This window comes from Coturnix japonica, chromosome 7 (genome assembly GCF_054131305.1).
Source record: "Coturnix japonica strain WE chromosome 7, WE-NBRP24, whole genome shotgun sequence".
In the NCBI taxonomy this organism is placed as follows: domain Eukaryota; kingdom Metazoa; phylum Chordata; class Aves; order Galliformes; family Phasianidae; genus Coturnix; species Coturnix japonica.
The window spans coordinates 16319901-16339648 of NC_140669.1; the positions used below are offsets into that span (position 1 = coordinate 16319901).

At 36.2% G+C, this 19748-nt stretch overlaps 1 protein-coding gene and 1 long non-coding RNA gene across 4 annotated transcripts in view; one reads left to right on the plus strand and one right to left on the minus strand.

Annotated features, from left to right (window-relative positions):
• Positions 1-19748, plus strand: part of B3GALT1 (beta-1,3-galactosyltransferase 1) — a 171132-nt gene that overhangs the window by 121654 nt on the left and 29730 nt on the right. For 2 of the 3 annotated variants that reach the window (XM_085552415.1, XM_085552414.1), the window contains one exon: positions 10694-10859. The exons of the other annotated variant lie outside the window; for it this stretch is intronic. The gene's annotated coding sequence lies outside the window, so the exon portion shown is untranslated. The remainder of the gene's footprint in view (positions 1-10693; positions 10860-19748) is intronic. 3 annotated transcript variants of the gene reach the window in all.
• LOC146760091 (uncharacterized) lies at positions 1006-19664 on the minus strand. The gene is made up of 2 exons (XR_014947934.1): positions 12182-19664; positions 1006-8898 (listed from the first exon to the last, which is right to left on the minus strand). It is a non-coding gene; the product is annotated as an uncharacterized LOC146760091 (long non-coding RNA).

Sequence of the window (19748 nt, forward strand, 5' to 3'; positions counted from 1 at the left end):
ATTATGTAGAGCAGGTTGTGGGAACAATGAGTGGTGGAGCCTGGAACAGGGGAAGAAGAGAACACTTAAAGCAGGAAATAGCACCTATCAACAGGAATTTAAAGAAAACAATAAAAATGCAGATAAACCGTTCTTTTAGCATTTTCAAAGAGATGGAAATAAACTGGATGAAATAGGGATTATCAATCCGTGTAGAGATATGCTTCTTTCCACCTCTCTCAATATAAGCATCAAGTTAAGCACTATCAGTAGGATATTTTCATCCTTCTCAAATAAAGTTATGAGCAACAGTCCCGATGCCATGAACATGACATAAGTTGCTCAGCTATGCCTGGTTCTCTCTGCTGCTGAATAAAATATTATAATCAATGTAGTGGAAGATTTCACATTTTGAAGATGCAACTTGAGATGTACAACAATTCCCTTTTAAATTTGGTTCAGTGTGATTCCTGCAACCTCAGAACTGGGTGATGGCAAGAATAAACTCACTGACAGTTGTGGCAGTAGAGTATTAATGATGGCAATGGTTAATGATACGTGTATATGCTGGACTTTGGCCTCTGCAGAGGATCCCAGGCATGGCATGAATTGTTTCTTCAGTTTGATAGGCAGCAACAAGAAACTGCACTGACATTTGACTTTGCATAATGATGACACCTACATTGAGAATCAGAGAGGTGAAATTTCCCTTTACTGAAACATCACACCTCATGTAAAGAAATATTATTTGCTTGTTTTATTTATACAAGTTTAGAGGACACTGATTTACATACAAAAGAAGCACTGAATGCAGTTCTGTTTTATGCTCCAACAGAACGCCATATGAAATGGGTGAAAGGGAACTGTATGTAGGTCCAGTTCCCAGTTAAGGTTTCGTAAATCCATGATGTTTCACTGAAGGTACCCCAAAACACAGCATTATAGTGGCCAACCTGTTGCTAGCTTTATTGTGCCAAAGCATTTATAGAGAAGCTCATCCTCCTCCTTGTACTCTTTCTGCTGCATACTGAAGGGGAAAGAGTAAAAAAAAAAAAAACATAGGCCAAATGTTTCTCCTCACTCATCAGAAATGTCTCTACACAAATGCTAAGAAAACATTGTACTGTGCTTCTGATCCAAGATCCTTGCAGGGACAGAAAACAAATGTTCAGAAGATGTGCGCAGGTTAGCATCTATCTCATCCTCATAGCAGTCAGACAACTGACTACAACTCAGCCATTTTAAGGGAGAAAAAATACAAAAACCACAAACAAAACCCATACAACCTCTTTCACGATGTAAAACAAAAATGTGACTGAAAATCTACAGTGAGGTGTGTTGAACAAAACACACTTTTCAATCAGTGATATTAACAAACTTCTCTCTGAAAAATATTTTTAGATGCAACAGGACGACTTAATAAAGAAACAGAGAGATTAAAAAACCTAATTAATTCAGGACTGTAAGGAAGATTTCTAAAAATTTCTAGGAATACACAAATGCTAATGTTGGACTAAGAATCACACAAACAGGAGCTTTTCTAGCGAGGATATTGAAGCCATCTACTGTCTATTTCTTGCATTAATCATTGACATGCATTGACCTGTTCACTCTGTCCTTTCCTATTGGTTTGGGCTAAGTCTGTTTTCTATGCATGGTGCTGTGTTGGATCTGTGTCCAAACCAGTACTTCATGCTACAGCTGTTGCTATTGCAGTGCTCACACACTTTTTTTTTTTTTTTTTTTAATTCACGTATTACTAGAAAGCTGACTGCATTAACTCAGAGCTACTATGGAAAGAATACAAATGTCAGCCTTACAATATCACAAAACATTTGTCTCTAAATCTGTCAACTTAGTGTAGAGAAGAAGTACCTTGAATACAACTGGTCTGAACTGCATCATCTCCCTAATTTTATTAATATTTCATTCACACTTCTGCTTCTACTTCACTCCAACAGACCCCCTCATCTTATTAATTTTTTGTTTACAAGGTAATTGAAAATGTAGCCTGGAATATTAGTCATTTATTTTATCTGTGACTAACAAAATAAAAAGGCATTCACAAGAGCAGATGACTCTTCAAATCCCATCCTCAGAGACATCAGCTAATCCAATACACTGATAAAAGAAGATTGATTTAGATTCATATATACAATAAAAATCCTCTAAACTAATGTTTCATATCCTGCCAAAAGCTGAATAAAAAAATAAACTACATTACACAGCTCAACACAGAAATACAATGGTTAAAATTGCACATACCTAACAAGATCAAACTCCTACTGTCTTCCATTTGAAAGTACAAATCTATGTGAAATAAAATAACATGCAAAAACGTTTACCTATTTCCTAACTGTACTTCGCTGCTTAAAAGACTGTTCTAGGAAATCAGGATAATATGCACAAAAATAAACTTGTTCTGTACTTGCACTTATTCCATTAATAATAACTGCTATATTAGTGAATAATAAACATTCAGGTAGTTTGAAAGCCAGTGTTCAGATAGAAATGCATTAAAGATGTAAGTGTATGTCTTACTAGCTGTCAAAAGTTAAGCACAGGGAAAGATCTGAAATGTGTTATTGTTTGCAAAATAAATAAAAAATAAGTAACAGGCATCTCTAATACTGAAATTTCCATTAAGCCCATGTAAGATCTCTGGAATATGTCTCAAAATCATCCAGCCATGTGCAGTAATGACATAACTTTGCAGAGAAGAATCATTTGACAAATTACTAAAATACTGGCGTGAGGTGAAGTTGAGAAAGAGGCAGCAAATATTTTGTTTTCTGTGAATTTATTGTTCCTTCGGGAACAAAAAACAATTTCAAGCTTTGAAGACTAAAATATGCTACTAAAAATTATCTGCCCTACGTTCCAGGTAAATCAGTACCACATAGAGGCAAAACAGACAAGATGACTAGGCAAGACACCCTGCACAATATCAGAGTGAGGTGGTCAAGGGGAGGGAAGAGAGTAAGAGGAAATTACATTTTGTAATTGTTTTACTGTAAAGGGAAAAAAATAGAACTTGTCACCTAGTATTACTGACTCTCTAACATTAATCCCATTAATCAACCAAAAATAGCATTTGATCCTCCTTCAGAATTCATCTAGGAAATAAATGTATGCATTATCTATAAAGAACACAAAGCCTGTGTTCATCTTTTTGTTTTTTTCCAGCACTTTCACAGATTTAAAAGACCAGCTACACAAACATTCTAACACAGATAACGTTCTGGACCAAATGACCATTCTCTCACCCTCCTCTTATCTTGTTCTGGGAAACTCAAGGGGTTGCCATCAGAGATCACCAAATCACAGAATGGTTTGGGTTGGAAGGGACCTCTTGTTCAAACCCCAGCTCTCAGCCTGTCCTTATAGGGGAGGTGCTCCAGCCCTCTGATAATCTTCATGGCCCTCCTCTGGGCTTGCTCTATATGTGAAAGCATGGTTACTCTTTCAGCAAGTTCTGCATAGCAAGCAGTAGGGGATTCTACGCAGGAATTTAATTTGCGTAGCAATGGCACGAGGATGTATGTTCATAAAAATTACCACTTTCCCTAATCACATGATAACAGTTTAAAGGTTTGTAAACTTTAAAATGGGATTTTTCATACCAGTAATCTTTCTTTCACCATGTTTTTCTTCTGCTAATAGACATTCATAACCTCATCATTTGCTTTGGCATGATGTTCTAAACTTAACTTTGTTTATAAACCTATAAATCCTTCCAAATCTTGTTTTTAACCTTTAGTTACCTCATTATTACCTGACACGGCAATTAATACTAAATTTTCAGACACTGAATAACCATTATCTTAACCTATAATTTTTAGTCAGATAAGCATAATTCTTTTTTCACATAGTACTTCAAAAAGCAGCAGCCAGTAACTGAAATGTTAACCTTTTAGTTACATATCATGCTAAGTACAGTGAATAAAATGAATTTTGCCACCAGTTTTAATGGCTCTACTTTTTTATTTAATTAATATTCTTCTTGACAAGTGTTGATAAGCTTCCAGACTTTAAACCTCCACATGAAAGGTGCATTTTCTTCATCAGAGATTTCTCTACAAAATGCTTTGGACTTGTACACACCTAAGTGACACGGGGTGCTGCAGGATATGGCTAGTATTGCATTTTACATATCATCCAGAAATGGAACAGATTATTTTGGGATCTTGCACTTAATCGTATTTAAGCAGGGATTCCAGAGGCTGTGGACTAATCACTGCACCCTGAATCCTGTGTCATATCTTCAAACACACATTTTCCTGCTTTCTCCATTTGGAAACTCTACTGAAGAACACTGATTACACCGATCTTAGTTTCAGAAATAGCAAGCTACAGCATACACTTATAATAGGTAGAAGACAAAATAAAACACAATAAAGGTCTTTTGTGGCATACAAATTTACCCTCTCTTCCAACACTATTCTGAACAAAGGCCTAGGACTAAGCTAAACAATCTGTGTACCCAGAGCCCAAGGAATCTGATGAGTTTTCATGAAGAAAAGCCTAAAGCATTGCACTCCTGAGCAAAAAGTTTGCAGCATCTCCAGCTTTATACAATACAAAAGAACTTACGATTTAGCATCCAAGGCTAGCAAAGCCTGGAAAAAATCTCAGGAATGACAATATTTATGCCATCTACATTTCCATTTCCACCTTGAGTACAATTCTACTATGATCATGTGGATGAATTCAAACTTATTTCATTCTCTCTATGCAAAAAACAAAAACAAAAAACACTTTGTTTATAGAAGCTAAAACTGTATGACATGTTTTTTGTCTTTGTTTGTTTGTTTGTTTTCCAAAAACTTCTTTTCTCTGATATAATAAAAAATGAGAATGAATTTAAGGACTTTCTCCAGCCAGGCAATTATGAACTAAGAACATTTTAATGCAGTTTTAGTAATGTTCTAACACTCTTAATATAGTTAATACCTATTTAGTTTGTAATAGAATATTTGGTCTATGTGTTGGAGAGGAGGCATGGCAAACCTCCCAAGAATCAGACAGTTACTGAAAGGAAGAGTACACTGCACAAATGATGGGGTGTTTTACAGCATTTTCTACTCATATATCATAAGGATTGTCTTAACATGCACAGGTTAGAAATATCAGTACTCTAATATCTGCTCTAACACACCACATAGCCATTTGCTTCACTGTCAGAGAATGAAAAAAGCATTTGAAAAAGACTATTTGAGTTGACTTAGCAAACAGGGTAAAAATGTAATGAAGTTACATGATAACTAGTCAAAACTGTTCACCTCAATGCAACAGGACTAATTAAAATGTGAAGTAACAGTCTGTTCTAACATCCTTCAAGAAGTCATCTACAAAAACTGCCATTCACACTGACTTCAAAGGGATCCAGTTTTGGCCATGTTCTTTCTGCAGTTTTGTAGCATTTTAAAGTCTGCTGTGAGGCGTTCATTTACTTTTACTATTCCTCTTCTTGCTTTTCATTTAATTAAAGCCATATTCAAAAAGGTAATAAAAGCATTTGAATCTTTATGACACAATTCTTACCATACTAGCAGCATTATTATTGCTATCATTGGAAACTCAACTGTTTATTTACTTGGAATTAAAAAATAGCAAAAACCACACATTCTCTCCTCTCAATGCTTTTCTCTGGTCCTTGCAAAACTGTAAATATAAACTTCAATTTTCACAGAGAAGTGGCAGTTTTAACAACATGCAGGGAATAAAATGACTCTTGTAGAATAGTACTCTTCCATCTGTAAGGATTTCTCTCACTGGTCTGAGGAGTGCACCATGCAGAATTATGCATGCTCACAGAAGAGATGCCCTGGATGTTTATAAAAATATTCATTCTGAAATTGAATAACTTGGAGTTTTCTGGACATCACCATTATGTGTGTGAGCTGACAGATTTCACAGATTACCTCAGAAAAACTTCCAATAAATAGCTCTGATAGATACTGGATTAGTTCACCATGTTAATTGTTGTTTTATTTTTACATAATTATGACCCTATTTTTAATCACAAAACTCAAAAGCTAATAATCATTTAATCTTGCTAAAGATAAGACAACCCTGGAAATGATGTGAAAAAATACTTTTACTTCCCAAAGAGAATTCCTCATCCTATAAGACCTCAAACCTCACAACCCTACCTATATTGTTAAAAGAGAACTGGGAAATTCTGCTGTGACAATCATGTGTATGTAGAAGAATGGAAAGACAAGACAGCTTATGTCAGTCAAAATTGCATGAACTATGGACAAAGTAGAATTTGATAAGCAGATATTACTGTAACCACAACTACAGAGTCATGTGAGAACATTATTAAGGTTTAACCCCAGAGAAATGCATCTTTTACTTCGAGCTGTAGAAAAGAAGAGGTAAAGAACATCTGTTGAGATCACCGAGCCAGAAAAAGTTGTCCTCTGAAAGATCCCAGTTTTAGTGCAGCCAGAGAATTATTCAGTCTTATTAAGAGACTTCCCACATACACAGACTGTTGTTTAGTAGCTTAGCCTAAAAATCACCAACAACACATTAAGCTATATCTAAATGTCATTGGAGAACGTCAGAGGAGCCTTTGAACAGCTAAAGGATAACCTGCTTATGTTCCTGAAATCCCAGCCAGGGTTGAGAAAACATAACATGAATGTGTTTTTCATCTTCCTGTGAAAGTGCCAGCCCATTTAAAACCATTCTCATAACAGTAAATCAAAACCTCTCAGTATTGCTTGTTAAAACTGGCTTTCAAGACAGAAAAGGAACAAAAATAAGTTTAAAAGAACATCTAAATTGTCTGAGCACTGCCATGGACAATCGGTTTTAATAGCATATGTCCAACAGCCTACTATGGCTACTTGCTGTTCTGGGAACTTGTCAAAGTGAGAGACTCATCCCCAAATTATGAGAGGGAAAAAGATCAAGAGAAAACTGGTAATAAACCTGAATTTATACACTTCTTTAGCTCTCCTAAGGCCTTTCATTTAGCATCCATCAACATAAAATCAGTGTTCTTAACACAGCATGGATTAAATCTACAATTTAATAGAGAAATACTAAAAAAAACCATGAAATTCCCTACCTATTGACAAAATGTACACATTCAAGATACATCCTACCATCTAACTTCCCAGAAGATCATCTGGGATTAATGTATGACATAAGCATCCCTGAATCATTGAGTATTAAAAGACAGACAGCCTAAGTTTCGTAGATGGAGAACAGCTAAATGTGGAGGCCATAGATCAAATCAGCAAAAAAATCCTCCAACACAATTAATGGATCTTAAAAATACTATTTTAACTTCTGGGAAATGTTTCACAGGAGGAGAGTATTTATTGAAGTACCAACTACCTTTTTTTTTTTCCAATAATTTAAGTGAGCCTCATTTTTTCAGACACTGGCATCTCTTGTTGCCAAGATTTCATTTTACCACGTAAGGCAGAATTTCACATTGAGCTCAGTAAACATTCTGCTGGATTTGCCCTCCTCATTCAGTACCCTGCCCCAGCCCCAGCATTCAATCCAGTCCACCAGCCTGGGAACTGATCTCTGTCAGAAGGGTGCTTTCCCAAAGTAAAATATGTTGGAGAGACCCTAAATCCAGTATTCTGCATCCTGTGGGTCAGGGAGCTGTAACCTCCATCTGGACAGTTAAAGCATTTTCACCCACATGGGTGAAAATGTGGGTTTGGAATGGCCAGGAAGAATTCTGTAGTCTTTAGCACTCTCTCATCTGAGAATGGAAAGCATTAGCATTTACTTCCAAAACTGTTTTTTTTTTTTAGCTTTTTTCTTTTTTGTGTGTATGGAGGACAGTGAGGATCAGATGAACTCCTTCTGGAAGATTTGCAGTCTTCCTTTTGTGTACTGTTTCCCACTTTACCAGCTTGAGACAAACTCCCATCCACCACTGTGAAACATTAATTCAGTGTAATTTCAGTTGTGCCCGAAAGTGATGGCAATTTGGGGTGCCACACTGTCCAGTGATGGATAGTGATGTTCTTTACTTGTAGTTTCCTCTGGCCTTTTATAGAATCAACCTGTTACTCAGTGCTAGAACTACAACTAAAGCTTTTATTCTTTGAAATTGATGACTACAGTGCAACATTTTAGCAAAAAGGGCATGCAATATTCAAACATATTTTCTTATATACAGCACTTCTAATATTCTAACCTATGCTGTTTTCACTATAGCTGAACATTTTGATTCCTTTTACACATTTGTTTTCTGATTCATCATATTTTCCAGTAGTCATTGGTTACTAAGTCATCTAAACAATGTATTATGAATATCTGCAACAGTAGGAAAGGCATTGTTAGCACGTGTTCTTAGGGAAAAAGCATACAGGAATACCAACGTGTCACTTTAAAATACCAGTTGCTTCTGGGAGATGTGAAAGAGCTTAGTTTCATATTAGTCCATGTAAACCTAAATAATCTGGGATCTAAAATGCATGCTTTATGCAGCATTGCATATTCATCTGACAACAAATCCGATAACACTTTGGTTTGCTATGGATGTTTGAAATTCTGAAACTGTTCTCCCACAGGCTCACAAAAATTACAGTTTACAGAGAGAGTGGATATGAGTGGCAAAATGACTGTGGATTTTAGTAAAATCTAAGTTACACAAGCAATGGACGTTTAGCGTCTGCAACACTTACTGGGTATCAATCCCTCCAGACTCCCCGTGTATTGTACTTCCCCATCATATTAGATTGCATTTAAGTTTTCGTAACAATGCTTTTACAAGCTTGGCTCTCAAATCTATATTAATTCAGCTCTGTTTTTATGTAGCAGACAGTTCAGTGGCACTGACCTTCTCAGTCTACCTGATGCCTCTTCTTAAGCCAAAGGTTCATTTATAACTGTCCCATATCACATCCTTTAGATGTCAAGCAGTGAGCACTTTTCCTGGAGGAAAGAAAAGTGGTAAAACAGCTCAGTAAATAAAAAAGAAATTATTGTGAAGTTCCAGGAAATAGCAGATCAAAACATGCATGCTGATATTTACAGAAATTACTTTGAGATGTTAATGACTTTTCAAAGATCACGTGGCCTTGTAGAAGGATGCACTCTTTACACAGAGTTTGGAGTTTGGCACTAAAGTTACAGTGGAGCTGGATCAAGTTGGAATTTCACAATTCATATTGCAAATCATCATTGTTCTGTAAAATGGTTCTTAAAAAAAAAAACAACAAACAAACAAAAAAACAACACACCAAGAGTTTAAAATCAGATTAGACTCTGTAAGCAATTTAGTAAAGTCATAAATATTTCTAAACTACCTCTTCAGCTCTTATTCTTCCTGTCTAGCATAAATAATACTCAATTTGAAATACCTTGACAAATGAAGCCATGTTTCCTTTTCACCATTAATGCCCAGTTTTAAAGCTGAATAAAAAACATTTTGTTACCTTAACAATCACTCTAGATTTCAAAAACCAATGCATTTAAAATAAAGCTTTGCTGAAATCTTTATTCTGACTTTCAGTTGTAAAAGTCTAGTATGAGAACATGCATGAAATCTAGAGGTTCGGTACAAAGATGGATGCATTTTTTATATCCACAGCAGGGAGATATCTATTTCCTCACCTGTCAGAGTGATTTATTCAGTTTAAAAAAAAAAAAAAAAAAAAAAAAAGAATATAAATTTTACAATGCACTGATTTGTTCTACAGCTTAAAAAATAGCAAAGATCTTTGGAAATTTTAAAACAGAATCCAAAATAGGTATTACTTCATGAGACATTTTGCAATAACTAAGTGAATCTCTGGGGAAATGTATATTGCAAAGACTATCTGTCTATCTATATAGCACAAAGACTCTTACATTTTGGCTGGTTAAAACAAGAAAGTCTGTCCTCAGTGTCCTCCATGGTTTTATGCTCCCTCACCAATATCTTTTTATTTGTCTTCATCTTAAATAGGATTTTACAAAATTTTCTGTATAGTTATGTAGATTATGTAGACTGACGTAGAATAATCTGCTTTTGGTTGATTAATTAATAGAATAAATTTTCTAGAAGGAATTTTAAAAGCTGAAGTGTAAGCAGGAGGTTTTTGAAAGCATGAAGTACCAGGGATAAAGAAGCAAAAGAAAGATAGGATTAAAAAAGAAACAGGTCATTCTGTTTATAATGCTTTTCTTTATAAGTCATAGTGACACAGTAGTTCCAGCAACTGAAAAGAGACTATATGTAGGGTCGAGACTGCTCAGTGTGCAAATTGTTGTTTCCCATCTGACTCCTTGTTTGGAGCCATTTTCTTAGTCTCTTCCCATGAATAGAAATACACATTTCTAAATTATAACAGGAAGACTTGATGTGGTATAAATCTTACCACAAAATTCAATTTTTCACTTTTTTTTTTTCTTTTCTTTTTTTTTTTTTTTTAAGTAGAAAAGTAACAGAAGGGAATGAAATGGACTTTGGTCTCTGCCAACACTGTAGAAAAAGCAATAAAGCAATACTGTAACAACTAGTAGTGATGCTACAAATACTTCAAAATACTCCAAAAATTCTATCATAATATTGGAAAATATCAAATAGTGTCAGGAGAGGTCACAGTAACCATATGCTCTAAAAGGACATTTTATCTCATGCCATAAAATCAGAGAGCAAAGCAGAACTCAAGAATGCTTATGATTACTAATGCTCACTTTCATGTATACACCTTCTGAATTGGATTTTATTTTTTTTTTAAAATAGACTTTTCCCCCGAAATAACAGCCTTTGGCAGCATCTGGAAGAATAGCATTGCAGTGAAATCCATAACAAAGACTGCAAGCAGATGTCACGACAAGAGAACAGCATCTTGTAAAGAGGAAAAGTGACCAGACCAGACAGATACATTGTGAGGATGAAACAAGTACTGGTGAGAACAAAGAACAATGAAACCATACAATTATGCTATTTCCTCATCCAAATTTCTAAACAGCTTCATTCAAATCCCCTCCTTGTAAGCTGATAGCTAGGAACACTTAATTATATGACTGTAAGATGAAGGAAACAATGAAAAAAGAAATCACAAAGCCAGGCTTAGATAACAGTCTGCTAACGTGGGATATATTTACTTGCTGCTCTAGACGTACTTTTTTTTCCACATTGTCCTGAATCAATACATTTTCACAATCTCTGTGATCACTTTCCCTGTTCCCCACACCTAACAGCAAAGTCCTATTCTTCCATTCTTGTGATTATCGTATATTAGTACACAGAGACCATAGACATACATGTTCGTATACTGACCTGCATAGCTTAGAGATGATCCTAAGGAGTTATAAACACATACTGGGGAGTCACCAAAAGGAAATCAGAAAGGGGCATAAAGTGAAAACAATCTGAAAACCCTACACATTAAGTCACATTAAATAAATCCATGCATTTCACCACACTCCTTGTGTAAAATCCCAATCACTCAAACAAATGACCTATGAAAAAAACCTCTCTCAAAATGACTCTACAGCATTCAAGTCTTATCCCTCACCAAAATGCCTCTTATGGAATAACATTGTTCCTATGAAGCTGTCTTTAAGTTTCATAGGTTAATTCCTCAGGGAATATATCACAAAAAAAAAAGAACTATTTGCTCTTTATTTGTTTTAATTCTAGGAGATAGATTGCAGTAGTGTCCCATGCACATTACAGCTGCGAACATCTGCATAAGACAAGACTCTTCCTACCTTATGTTCATTATGTACATTAGATTTTCTCTCGGCCCTTATAATTACTGATATAATTGCCATATAACTACTGAATCAACTTATCCCCAAACCTATTCCAAATTATGAAACTGTAGTACCCATACTACATTACATCACTAGAGTTCTTGGTGTATATTGCTCAGTGTGGAAAACAACAGAAACTGAAGAATAAGCAGCACTTCTGCACTGCATTTCTCACTTGCCATTTCTTTATAGCACTGTGCATTGTTATTCCAGACAAGTATTTAATTACTCATAATAAACTATTTTATCATTTACATGTATGAGAACCACGCTGTGCTAGAATATGTAACATAAATAGCAGCATTGTACTTTTGTACCACAGACATAAATCATCTTGTTAATTAGATTCTCACATTTGGGCATCAGCCTTTAATCTCATGCTTCACTGACCAGGAAACAGTTGCATTTATTTCTGGGCTTCCTAATTGTGATATATTTCTCTGATAACATAATAGTCAGTCAAACCAACCTGATTCTCAAGATTTTCTGATATGAAGTGGTGGCTGAGGAAGCCAAAGGCATCTTGGCTGTGAGTTACATTTTTCATTGTGTCCTTTAGATTTAGGTTCACAGGAAAGGTAGGAAGTCAATGATCATTGTGTCTCGTGACTCCATGTGTAGAATTGTTGATACATATAACACCTGAGTGAATGATAAAAAATAAAATATTAGCCAACTGGAATATCTCCACATCTCCATGGATTTCACATGTCTATTTAATGAAATATTTGTGCAAGAGGCGTCAGAAATTTTCTGAAACCAACAGAAGAATGTTGGTTAAAAAAGCAATTTTGCCATAGGGTAAAATCCCAAAAGTAAAGCCACCTGTAAGTCTACATATAAATCAGTTCACTGTGATGATTTCAGTACAGTTCCAGAACAAAAGCATCCCAGCAGGTTCATTTTTTTCAAGGCTCATTGCTGTCAAGATCCACTGTAAAGTGGACCCCCTGCAAAAAAATAAAACATAGTATCTGTAGTAACAGATGTTGCCAGGTCTGGGTTATAATCACCTTATTTTCCCTGTAATCTATAATCTAGGTAGGAGTTCCTAATTTTAAAACAATCAAACAACAACAAACAACTTAGATCTATTTCTGCAACTGTTAAATATTCTATTATTGGTACCATAGTACAAAGTTGTTCAAGTTTATCAAGGTCGTGTCAGAGATGCAGCTGATAAATCACACATTAAATTACAGGAAAAAACAACACAAAACAGCCTCTTCTAAAAAGTAGGAAAATTACTTACACAAGGTAGCAGCAGAATCACACTTGTACACAACTTGTGTAATCTATCCTAAATATGTATTCGGTACTCTCTGTATAAGCCTGAAAGCTAACAGTAATTCACCCTTTTTCAAAGGTTTTCTGTATTATATCTCCAGTATTTTTTCAATATTAATACTAATGAGAAAATGATTAACTAAAATCTCGGTCCACCATTTTCTTATTAATTGCATAAAGAAGTACCAGTTTTGTTTCAGATTTTAAGTCACCTACTTGACTTTCTTCAGGCTCTTTAGCATATCCTTAGAATATTCACATATCCGAGTTTTGTTGGCACAAATATAAGGTAAATTTCAAAACAATGTATGAGCATTCACAAAAATAAGATGGTAAATTCATATACACAAATGTGTTCTAGAGACAATAAAGTACTATGATTTTGCTTGTACGATCAGGCTCAGCTAAGTAGCATAGCCTAGTATTTGAAAATTTGTGGTTCTTTGAGATAAAAGCACAAAAGAAATTTTGCCAAATAAACACAAACACTGTTGAGAAATCAAAAACTAATTATTGATATTAAACAAACAGAAAGAGACTACATTAATGATAAATTATTCCTTTCACAAGTTGTAGGCATAACTAGGATGATGTATATTGATGAATTCCCCATTTAGCTGCTTTTTAAGAAAACTACGTCAATTTTCATTATTTATATGTCATTCCGGTGCTACAATTCTTGCCTCTTAAAACTTTACAAGTACAGTCACTGCTACTAAAAATACGCGTGTATTACCAATTATCACTAAGAAATTATGAAGAGAACAAGGAACAAAAAGACCAGTAATTTGCTAAATTTCACCTTTAACATGGTATCCATCTCCCTTATTGAAGGGACATGGGATGAAAGCTTGTCTCACTTTAGATGTAAAATCCTTGCAGTGGATTACAGTCTTAGCCTGTACAAACATTTGTTTAGTTTTGATCTAAAAACATTAATTAGTTTCATGCCTAACAGCCTGCAGGGTCACAGAAGAAACAAACACAGAGATCCATTTCAAATAACAGTACACAGCAATATTAAAATTTTTCAACAATGTAAGGGTTGCCATTGATTTTTGGAGGCATTTGGCAAGTGCACGCAACGAGCATATGTATTAATGTATAATCATTACACATGCGGGGCAACAACAGGCTTTCTGCACGTCAGGCAAACCTGAAATGAGCCGTGCCACTCTGTACATGTCCGTACGCACTCTTTCCATATGACAAATTTGCTGTGCTAGGTGGTGAAAATAAATTCATATAAATTTGTGGTTCAAAAATGTTGCACTATTTCTTCTGAATAGTTTAAGCATTCATTGCCTTAAAATTGGGCCTTGGGGTCTCATTACCTCACCTGGTCTCAAGCAGTGTCACTGTACAGACATTGAGCATTACACTAGGCAGCTGGGCAGGTTGTGGGGAAGTCAACAGCATAATCTAATTTCCATTTACATGAATCAAGATGATAGACTTCCATTCAGAGATTTTTTTTTATAGAAATGCAATTTGAAAATGCAAATCTTCAGACTTCCATTGCGAATTCAGGGACTCAACTCCAATGGGCAACAAAAACTCTTTATCACCTGAAATCTTGCCTGTAACTCCTACAGGATTTATAGAATTAAATTCCTATTGGCCTTCTACAGTCTCACTGGTGTATAATTCTTCACTTTTAAGCTCTTTTTTCACCTTTCAGACACAGAAGCTTCACATGCAAATATTTCTTGAAACACGGATTCTCTCACGTTTAATGAAAGTCTATTTAAATTATTTTTCAGCTTTATTATCACCAATTATTGTGAAACCTTCCAGTGAGCAGAATGCGTCTCTATTCTGTTCAAACAAACCCACTCAAATGTTAACATTCTAAGGACTTACTGAGCAGATTAACAGTACACATATTGAACATCCAGACTTTGCTCCACAGAAGCAAAAGGAAACAGGAACCTTTGAGATATTCCCTGTTGTACTGCAAATTAGAAATGTACTATAGTTCCTTCATTGTACTTTGCATAATATAATCCACAAGGCTTTGTGTTTACTTTTTATGATTATCACAGTCAGGCTTTACCCAAGTCTAGGATCAGCCTGTCCCACAGGACACCAGTTTCTGTGGCTGAAGGAAGGGCTGAATAACTAGAAGGCCCCCAGCTCTCATTTTCATTCTTAACTTCATCACAAATCTGGAACAGTTTCACGCACAAATACTTTTATAAACTTCTATAATTTGAGTAAATCTTGCAAGATGCGAATGGCCCTGCTAGCGACCAAGCTACCTCAGCTCAACACCTCACTGTAGCTCCAAAATGGCTGCCACCGCCAACACCCCTCAGAGCCCACACTCCTCCTCGCTGGCCAGTGGGTGCACGCAGACCACCAGAGGGGCAATTGCTGCACTCTGCTTGGCCATCCAACTAGCAGGTAGGCGCACAGCTCCCACCACACTCCCAGCCAGCAGGGGCCGCTCTGCTGGGAGGAGCTGTTGCTGGCTGAGGTCGGGGCAGCACCGCCAGACAAAAATATCTGTGGTGTTCTATTCATCTTTGCATGCCTGCTGTGCTATCAGCCTCTCACATCAGCCCTAAATTTAGTTCCAGACTTGCTTTTTGACAGCAACGCTACTCATATTTTGCATTCAGTCAGCACAGAAGCACAGCATTAAACTATTTCTAGGTAACGTCACATGCAAGTTCTGGTTTAATTTCCATCTTTGTCAGAGACATCTTAAATTCTAATCAATCCGCTTTGATCAGATTTTACTTTAAATTCTGAAATACATTCTTATTTGGGTTTATAAACATTTTCCACTTTTTTCCTGCCTACAGGATTCATGTTAAAGTCTTAAATACTTGATAGCATCCCATTAAGACAAGCAAACAAAATCTATAAACATTTAGAGAATGGTTGAAAAAAAATATATTTATTTATTTATTTTTAAGCAGTTCTGAACAGCTCAAACCTCTGCACAGCTATGCAACTTCTCTCTGTCTCTCAAAAATTGATTTTCGGGGCTTGGGCATGAGCTTTGCAGTGCTTAAGACAAATGGATTGTATTATTGAATCCAGCCCTCAGCAAGCTCATTTTGAAATAAATCAAAACCTGAGCCATTCCTTTCTGCAGGCCCACTGAGAACCCAGACAGAAAGAGAATTAACACCTTCATGAAAACAAACTACAAATTTAATATGATGAAAGCAATGTATAAAGCCACTACTTGTTATACTACTTAAATGGAAAGATAATAGAAGAACACAAACAACCTGAAAATACATGGATAGTCATAGCCAATTAGATGAAATTCATAATAAGGAATTATTGTGCAAAGCAATAGCTGTCAATTGCTTTGGTTTCATTTTGACTGAAGTCTGAAAAATGAGGTCAAGACTGGTTGTATAATCTCACATAAGGGAGCATTTTCTGCTTCCTCACTAAACTTTTCGTCAGAGCAGCAAAAAAAATCAGTTTCAAAATTCAAAATGAAGTGTAACATTCAACACTAATCATATATGTTTATATGTGTGTTTATATACAGTTCTCTACACGTGGGCATAAAATTTCACACAAACATATGTTACACAAATTATTTGCCATAGGTTCAGTGAGTCACGTTGCTTTCTCACATGTGTGAGTAATTAACAGGCATGGGCTAATCCTTTACTCTTTGTTATACCTGCACAGCTTGCAAGCTGGGATTGGTATGGTTGGTTCTCCCCTCCCCTGCACTACTAACTTACTGCTGTGCAAAGCAGCTGTCTGTTAGATTGGCACCTTGGGAACTGGCATCCCTGAGGTTTTGCTGGAGCTACACTAGTGTATGGTGGGCACTGACTTTCTGCTCTATCTTGTGACCTTTTTAAAGCCATTTGCTCTGATTTTTTCCATCTGGCTGTCGTCCTCCTAAGAGTTAGTAAATGGGGAATAGAACTCTGTATTCACACAGCTCCTCTTCTCACCTGCCAGTGTCCCATGATCATTATAACTTGTTTCCCAGCAACTGCAAGAGGCAGCTGCATCAATTTCTGCTTGTCAGGAGAATCCTACTGGGGGTTTGAATCTGAGCACTTGTACCAAAAGATATAACTGTTATTATGGGGAACAGAGATGTAAAGGGCATACTTGTTATTACAGACATGGCAACCAGTTTTAGATTTTTCCTCATAGCATCAGTAGCACTCTGAGTTGCTCTTACTGTGTAAGGAATGTATATTATTCGGTTACCTTTGCAGATGCAGCTGAGAGACTGTAAGAGTATTCTCTGAAAATTGTAACTCTAAGCCACAATCTCTTGCCTTACTAAGGTTTTGAAATATGAGTCTGGTTTTACTGTTGTTACTGTACATATTCTTGCAAATTCATATGTATTTCAATTAGTGATGGGCAACAGGTCAGTCCAGGAGCTTGATCTGATGTATTAGTCTGCCAGATGGGCAGAGGGGTCACCTGAGAAAGTCAGTAAGGGGAAAACAGATGTTGTATCAAGCAGGCTTTACAGGTTAATGTAACTGTAGTGATCCAACCCATCTATCTTGCTGTGAAGAAACATAGCCTTGAACACACAAGGCTCTTCACAGCTTCAGGTTCACTTGCCTCTAACCTTACTTTTTACTTGTATCTCGTAGGCTCCTGAGTTGTTTTAGCAATTTTAGATCAAATTTCCTGTCTCTGCTATGAAAATGTCATTCTGTTTTCATCCAAGAGGTGTCCCTGAGCTCTTCTTGACCCAATCAACTATAGAACTTATTTTTCTTGTGGCCAATCTCCATTTTTTCTTTAATCCATTTAAACAGGCTACATTTACTCTCTGCAAGGTGAGAAGCAGAGAAGTAGCTGGGGGCATTTGATTGTTCTATGAGTCTCTGAAAGAAAATAAGTTACCAGTATTAAAATGTACATATATTAGCATACACTCAGAAAGGCCCATACAGCTTCTGTGCTCAGTGGAAAGCGATCAGAGCCAAAAGTTATCATGTTCCTTTCTTTGTGAATGCAAACCTTGGGCAATGCCATACACCTACCTACTCACTACCAGGTCCATGAGTGTGATATTAACAGTAGCTGGTCATGCAAGGGTGAGACAATGCCGATTATCTTTCCAGACTTTTCCTATGCATAATATCTATTTCTGCAGAAATATTACACTGGTACTAAAAACTAAATTATTTTTTTTACTATATAAACTTGAACATATGGAGATAATCTCTATTGAGAATCAACTTTTATGCCTTTCCACACACAACACCATTCCATCTTCCTCTCACAATCTCTTTTATCCTAAGTTTCTCAGAGATTCTGATGTCTGTACAAATTCCTCATCTCAGCACCACCTCCCCCCCCACATGCTATATTCAAGACATGCCCAGAGCATCGCCTGTCCTTTGGAGGCCGCACAGATCTGTACTATTGCCAAGCACCACTTCTTAGAGACTGTTGTTTGCTACATTTCTGTAGCAAACTGGATGCTTTATCATACGGATGATATCCCATTGTCCTGGTGCATAGTACAGCACTTACCTAATTAAATTAAAACGTCAGGCATAATTTCGGAACCAACTCTGAGCAAGGACATACAGCTCTATTGGCGGTAAGAAAGTGGTCTCTTATTTGGGTGACTTGTGTGTGACATACTGACTTGTAAAAATCATTCAGAGTTAAGATAACAATGGTTATGGTGATAATGTCATCATCCTGGTACATTATTATGAGATGCTCTTAGTTGCAGTTTGAAAAAGATAAAATCTTATGAAAATAATTTTACTCAGCTACATTTTTTAAATTATCTTTGGGAAAAATAGTCTGGCACACTTTTACTTAGGTCCCTTGACTAAAAAAAAACCTGCTTTCCTCTTGTGTGAGATCACACAGGGGATCAGGTCTCAAGTTCTGTAACAAGCTGTAATGAGATGATGAAGATGCAATGAAGAAACAGGCCCAAAATTTCAACACTGATAGCTGCATTTTTCTGTAACATTCCCAAGCACTCTGAAGTTTCCTGTCTCAGGCCAATGTATAAATTATAATTTAATTTTATTGTGACTTTCATTGTGTTCCCAAAAGCAATCAGAACTGTAATTTGCCATTTTTGTCTAAATGGAAGGGAATACATTTTGCTCTCACTTAACCGTGTAACCTTATTGACTTCAGTGAAAAAGGCAGCGTGAAACCAAGTCAAGTCTAACATCAATTATGCTATGCATATAGAACACTGCATTCACCATTTATGATACCATGAAAACATTCTGCAATAGAAAGGCTGATCCTGTTACATTAGAGCAGAAGGATAAATGTATTGAAAGGACTAGGAAAAATACATTGCTTGTAACTGAGTTCTGCTTTACTGTATTTCATTTGTAAACATTTCCATTTGGTCCTCCAAACTATCAAGTTAATGAAATATAATAATAAGCTACCCTACTGCTATGCTTTAGGTTAGAGGATAGTTAGAGCACATTATGGTTCTGCTGTTTGTTTTAAATCAGGTGATATAAAAGGGAATTTTAGGACCTTTTTGGAAACACTTTTTATGGAAAATAAATACAGAGACATGCTATTTAATGAACCAATAAAGCAGCATTTCAAAGCAAATGCTAGTATAATAAACAATGAGAGAAAATTAGGCTTGCTCTAACTCCAGTGTAAGGATAAAACTGCTTCAGGCTCTTCAGGGAATCTTTAGGGTTGAATTTTCACATCCTCACTCCCCTTTCCACAGCTTCCGTAGCTCCACAAGTGAGATCTGCTCAGGGATAGTTACCCCCCCATGTCCA